This window comes from Oncorhynchus masou, chromosome 16 (assembly GCF_036934945.1).
Source record: "Oncorhynchus masou masou isolate Uvic2021 chromosome 16, UVic_Omas_1.1, whole genome shotgun sequence".
NCBI lineage: Eukaryota > Metazoa > Chordata > Actinopteri > Salmoniformes > Salmonidae > Oncorhynchus > Oncorhynchus masou.
In genome coordinates, this window is record NC_088227.1 from 16,713,273 (window position 1) to 16,720,109 (window position 6,837).

The 6,837-nt window shown below is 40.4% G+C and overlaps 1 long non-coding RNA gene across 1 annotated transcript; it reads right to left on the reverse strand.

The window, feature by feature from the left end:
• Window positions 1-316: 316 nt before the first annotated feature.
• LOC135557188 (uncharacterized) lies at window positions 317-5,955 on the reverse strand. The gene is made up of 3 exons (XR_010458189.1): window positions 5,909-5,955; window positions 5,141-5,445; window positions 317-453 (listed from the first exon to the last, which is right to left on the reverse strand). It is a non-coding gene; the product is annotated as an uncharacterized LOC135557188 (long non-coding RNA).
• Window positions 5,956-6,837: the final 882 nt, after the last annotated feature.

The following is a 6,837-nucleotide window of genomic DNA, read 5'->3' on the forward strand; positions in this document are numbered from 1 at the left end:
TCTGTCGGCCTGTCTCTTGGGGTAAGTGTGTGTGTCAGAGCTGTATGTAAGTTGACTATGTAAAAAAATTGGGATTTTCAACACATTGTTTCTTATAAAGAGAAGTGTTGCAGTCAGTCTCTCCTCTACTCTTAGCCAAGAGAGACTGGCATGCATAGTATATATCAGCCCTTTGATTAAAATGAAGAGCAAGATGTGTCTGGGCCAGCTGCAGCTTAACTAGGTCTTTCCTTGCAGCACTGGACCACACGACTGGATAATAATCCAAATTAGACAAACTAGTCGCTGCAGAACTTGATTTATGGAGTGCGGAATCAAAAAAGCAGAGCATCTCTTTACTACGGAGAGACCTCTCTCCAGCTTTACAACGGTTGAATATATATGTTTGACCATGACCCGACTGAGTCCGAACGCTCCTCAGGGACAACAACACCAGGCTCCAGAACATTGAAGCTGTAAAACAGGAAATAACAAAATAAAAATGGAAGACCTTGCACAACATCAATTCACCTCCCAAGTCAGCCACCAAGTGTGCAAGTTCTCCCACTTAAAAAGATGAGAGAGGCCTGTAATTTTCATCATAGGTACACTTCAACTATGACAGATGAAATGAGAAAAAAAAATTATCCAGAAAATCACATTGTAGGATTTTTAATGAATTTATTTGCAAATTATGGTGGAAAATAAGTATTTGGTCACCTACAAACAAGCAAGATTTCTGGCTCTCACAGACCTGTAACTTCTTCTTTAAGAGGCTCCTCTGTCCTCCACTCGTTACCTGTATTAACCTGTTGAAACTCTGGGGGCGCTATATCATTTTTGGATAAAAAGACGTGCCCGTTTTAAGCGCAATATTTTGTCACAAAAAGATGCTCGACTATGCATATAATTTGTAGCTTTGGAAAGAAACACTGACGTGTCCAGAACTGCAAAGATATTCTCTGTGCGTGCCCTAGAACGTGAGCTACAGGCAAAACCAAGATGAGACGGCATCCAGGAAATGAGCAGGATTTTTGAGGCTCCGTTTTCCATTGTCTCCTTATATGGCTGTGAATGTGAGAGGAACGAGCCTGCCCTTTCTGTCGTTTCCCCAAGGTGTCTGCAGCATTGTGACGTATTTGTAGGCATATCATTGGAAGATTGACCATAAGAGACCACATTTACCAGGTGTCCGCCCGGTGTCCTGCGCCGAAATTGGTGCGCAAAACTCAGCTGCAAGTATTTTTCCATGGAATTTAGAGAAGAAAGCAGGCTTCCACGAACGATATATCAATGAAGAGATATGTGAAAAAACACCTTGAGGATTGATTCCAAACAACGTTTGCCATGTTTCGGTCGATATTATGGAGTTAATTCGGAAAAAGTTTGACGTTGTAGGTGACTGAATTTTCGGTTCGTTTCGGTAGCCAAATGTGATGTACAAAACGGAGCGATTTCTCCTACACAAAGACGCTTTCAGGAAAAACTGCACATTTGCTATGTAACTGAGAGTCTCCTCATTGAAAACATCCAAAGCTCTTCAAAGGTAAATTATTTTATTTATTTGGTTATCTGGTTTTTGTGAAAATGTTGCGTGCTAAATGCTACTCAAAATGCTAAGCTAGCTTAGCATACTCTTACACAAATTAGTGAATTGCTATGGTTCAAAAGCATATTTTGAAAATCTGAGATGACAGTGTTGTTAAGAAAAGGCTAAGCTTGAGAGTAGGCGCATTATTTTCATTTTATTTGCGATTTTCAGAAATCGTTAACGTTACATTATGCTAATGAGCTTGAGGCTATAACTGTATACAGGTTTTTTTCATAGCCAAACGTGAACAAAACGGAGCGATTTGTCCTACACAAATAATATTTTTTTGAAAAACTGCACATTTGCTATGTAACTGAGAGTCTCCTCATTGAAAACATCCGAAGCTCTTCAAAGGTAAATTATTTTATTTGGTTATCTGGTTTTTGTGAAAATGTTGCGTGCTAAATATTACTCAAAATGCTAAGCTAGCTTAGCATACTCTTACACAAATTAGTGAATTGCTATGGTTCAAAAGCATATTTTGAAAATCTGAGATGACAGTGTTGTTAAGAAAAGGCTAAGCTTGAGAGTAGGCGCATTATTTTCATTTTATTTGCGATTTTCAGAAATCGTTAACGTTGCGTTATGCTAATGAGCCTGAGGCTTTAGTCACGATCCCGGATCCGGGATGGGGAGTTTCAAGAGGTTAATGGCACCTGTTTGAACTTCTTATCAATATAAAAGACACCTGTCCACAACCTCAAACAGTCACACTACAAACTCCACTATGGCCAAGACCAAAGAGCTGTCAAAGGACACCAGAAACAAAATTTTAGACCTACACCAGGCTGGGAAGACTGAATCTGCAATAGGTAAGCAGCTTGGTTTGAAGAAATCAACTGTGGGAGAAATTATTAGGAAATGGAAGACATACAAGACCACTGATAATCTCCCTCAATCTGGGGCTCCACGGAAGATCTCAACCCACGGGGTCAAAATGATCACAAGAACAGTGAGCAAAAATCCCAGAACCACACGGGGGGACCTAGTGAATGACCTGCAGAGAGCTGGGACCAATGTAACAAAGCCAATCATCAGTAACACACTACACCGGCAGGGACTCAAATCCTGCAGTGCCAGACGTGTCCCCCTGCTTAAGCCAGTACATGTCCAGGACCGTCTGAAGTTTGCTAGAGAGCATTTGGATGATCCAGAAGAAGATTGGGAGAATGTCATATGGTCAGATGAAACCAAAATATAACTTTTTGGTAAAAACTCAACTCGTCGTGTTTGGAGGACAAAGAATGCTGAGTTGCATCCAAAGAATACCATACCTACTGTGAAGCATGTGGGTGGAAACATCATGCTTTGGGGCAGTTTTTCTGCAAAGGGAGCAGGACGACTGATCCGTGTAAAGGAAAGAATGAATGGGGCCATGTATCGTGAGATTTTGAGTGAAAACCTCCTTCCATCAGCAAGGGCATTGAAGATGAAACGTGGCTGGGTCTTTCAGCATGACAATGATCCCAACCACACCGCCCGGGCAATGAAGGAGTGGCTTCGTAAGAAGCATTTCAAGGTCCTGGAGTGGCCAAGCCAGTCTCCAGAACTCAACCCCATAGAAAATCTTTGGAGGGAGTTGAAAGTCCGTGTTGCCCAGAAACAGCCCCAAAACATCACTGCTCTGGAGGAGATCTGCATGGAGGAACGGGGCAAAATACCAGCAACTGTGTGTGAAAACCTTGTGAAGACTTACAGAAAACGTTTGACCTCCAACAAAGGGTATACAACAAAGTTTTGAGATAAACTTTTGTTATTGACCAAATACTTATTTTCCACCATCATTTGCAAATAAATTCATTAAAAATCCTACAATATGATTTTCTGGATTTTTTCCCCCCTCATTTTGTCTGTCATAGTTGAAGTGTACCTATGATGAAAATTACAGGCCTCTCTCATCTTTTTAAGTGGGAGAACTTGCACAATTGGTGGCTGACTAAATACTTTTTTTGCCCCTCTGTATATATGTATATAAATATATATATATATATATATATATATAAGTTTAAAAACACTATATATATATATTTCTTGTTCATATAGTTTTAGCAGTTGAAGTCGGAAGTTTAATAATTCACTGTATCACAGTTCCCGTGGGTCAGAATTTTACATACACTAAGTTGACTGTGCCTTTTAACAGCTTAGAAAATTCCAGAAAAGGATGTCATGGCTTTAGAAGCTTCTGATAGGCTAATTGACATCATTTGAGTCAATTGGAGGTGTACCTGTGGATGTATTTCAAGGCCTACCTTCAAACTCAGTGCCTCTTTGCTTGACATCATGGGGAAATCAAAAGAAATCAGCCAAGACCTCAGAAGAAAATTGTAGACCTCCACAAGTCTGGTTCATCGTTGGGAGCAATTTCCAAATGCCTGAAGGTACCATGTTCACCTGTACAAACAATAGTACGCAAGTATAAACTCCATGGGACCACGCAGCCGTCATACCACTCAGGAAGGAGATGCGTTCTGTCTCCTAGAGATGAACGTACTTTGGTGCTGATAGTGAAAATCAATCCCAGAGCAACAGCATGGGACCTTGTGAACATGCTGGAGGAAACAGGTACAAAAGTATCTATATCCACAGTAAAACGAGTCCTATATTGACATGACCTGAAATGCCACTCAGCAAGGAAGAAGCCACTGCTCCAAAACCGCCATAAAAAAGCCAGACTACGGTTTGCAACTGCACATGGGGACAAAGATTGTACTTTTTGGAGTAATGTCCTCTGGTCTGAACAAAAATATATCTGTTCGGCCATAATGACCATTGTTATGTTTGGAGGAAAAAGGGGGAGGAGGCTTGCAAGCCCAAGAACACCATCCCAACCGTGAAGAACGGGGATGGCATCATGATAATGTAAAATTACGTGGATATATTGAAGCAACGTCTCAAGACATCAGTCAGGAAGTTAAAGCTTGGTCGCAAATGGGTCTTCCAAATGGACAATGACCCCCAAGCACACTTTCAAAGTTGTGGCAAAATGGCTTAAGGACAACAAAGTCAAGGTATTGGAGTGGCCATCACAAAGCCCTGACCTCAAACCTATAGAAAATGTGTGGGCAGAACTGAAAATGCATGTGTGAGCAAGGAGGCCTACAAACCTGACTCAGGTACATCAGCTCTGTCACCCAACTCATTGTGGGAAGCTTGTGGAAGGCTTCCTGAAACATTTGACCCAAGTTAAACAATAAAAAGGCAATGCTACCAAATACGAATTGAGTGTATGTAAACTTCTGACCCACTGGGAATGTGATGAAAGAAATAAAAGCTGATATAAATCATTCCCTCTACTATTATTCTGACATTTCACATTCTTAAAATAAAGTGATGATCCTAACTGGATTAAATGTCAGGAATTGTGAAAAACTGGTTTTAAATGTATTTGGCTAAGGTGCATGTAAACTTCCAACTTCAACTGTATATATATATATATATATATATATTTCTATGGTATCTATCTATCTATCTATCTATCTATCTATCTATCTATCTATCTATCTATCTATATATGGTGGAAATCTATCTATCTATGTCCTTAATCGGTGTAAAGGAGGAAATTAAGCTTACTTGTTGAGCAAAATCAAAGCTGTAGTAAATCCTGACGTCTTTGCTTGCTGGTTCAGTAGGGCCCCCCAGAGACAACTGCAGGTGTTGACAGGTGATCTTGCAGTCAGAGACCGTCTTCTGGTAGACAGACCGCTCACTCTGAACAAACAGGACATGCTGCTCTTGCTTCTTCAGCTTGGCTGACTTAACAACTTCTAGCAGATAGGCAGATCTGAAGAGGTCTGTCCTGGACTTAGTTCTTGAGATGTGGGGCAGCATTTTTCTCCACAGATGCCTGAATGAAGACAGCCCGACTACACGTACCTCTGGAAAATACAGAAATAATGTGAGATCAATTAAAGTAGGACCAATCATGTTGGAGGTAAATTAAATAATCAAAACATGTTGATTATGCTTTAAAAAAATGTATTATGTATTTAACCTTCATTTAACTAGGCAAGTCAGTTAAGAACAAATTCTTATTTACAATGACGGTCTACCAAAAGGCAAAAGGCCTCCGGTGAGGACAGGGGACTAGGATTAAAAATAAAATAAAAAAACAAAGGTATAGGACAAAACACACATCACAACAAGAAAGACACCACAACACTACATAACGAGAGCATAGCTTGGCAGCAACACATGAAAACACAGCATGGTAGCAACATAGTAGCAAAACAACATTGCAGCAGCACAACATTGTACTGTCACTGCACAAAACAAGGTTCAAACATTATTGGGCACAGATAACAGCACAAAGAGCAAGAAGGTAAAGACAAAAATACATACATAGCGCGAAGCAGCTACAACTGTCAGTAAGCATGTCCATGATTGAGTCTTTGAATGAAGAGATGGAGATAAAGTGGTACAGTTTGAGTGTTTTTTGCAGCACATTCCAGTTGCTCGCTGGAGTGAACTGAAAAGAGGAGCGACCCAGGGATGTGTGTGCTTTGGGAACCTTTAACAGAATGTGACTGGCAGAACAGGTGTTGTATGTGGAGGATGAGGGCTGCAGTAGATATCTCAGATAAGCGAGAGTGAGGCCTAAGAGGGTTTTATAAATAAGTATCAACCAGTGGGTCTTGTGACGGGTATAAAGCAATGTCCAGTTTACAGAGTAGTATAGAGTCCAGTGATGTGTCCTATAAGGAGTATTGGTGGAAAACCTGATTGGGGAATGGTAAAGAACATGGGACGGCAGGTAGCCTAGTGGTTAGAGGGTTGAACCAGTATATTTAATGCCAGTGAATGGTAAAGAGTAGAGGGCTTAGAGAGCTGCCCTGCGGTACACCACACTTTACATGTTTGACATTAGAGAAGCTTCCACTAAAGAAAACCCTTTGAGTTCTATTAGATAGATAGCTCTGAATCCACGATATAGGAAGAGGTTGAAAAGCCATAAAACACGTTTTTCAACAACAGGTTATGGTTAAAAGTATCAAAGGCTGCACTGAAATCTAACAGTACAGCTTCCACAATCGTATTATTATCCATTTCTTTCATCAGCCATTTGTGTCATTGCAATACATGTTGAGTGCCCTTCTAAAAAAGCATGCTGAAAGTCTGTTGTTAATTTGTTTACAGAGAAATAGCATTGTATTTGGACAAACACAATTCTTTCCAACAGTTTGCTAAGAGCTGGAAGCAAGCTTATACTGTAGGTTTGTTGTTAGATCCAGTAAATGCTCCTTTACCACTCTTTGGTAACAGAATTACTT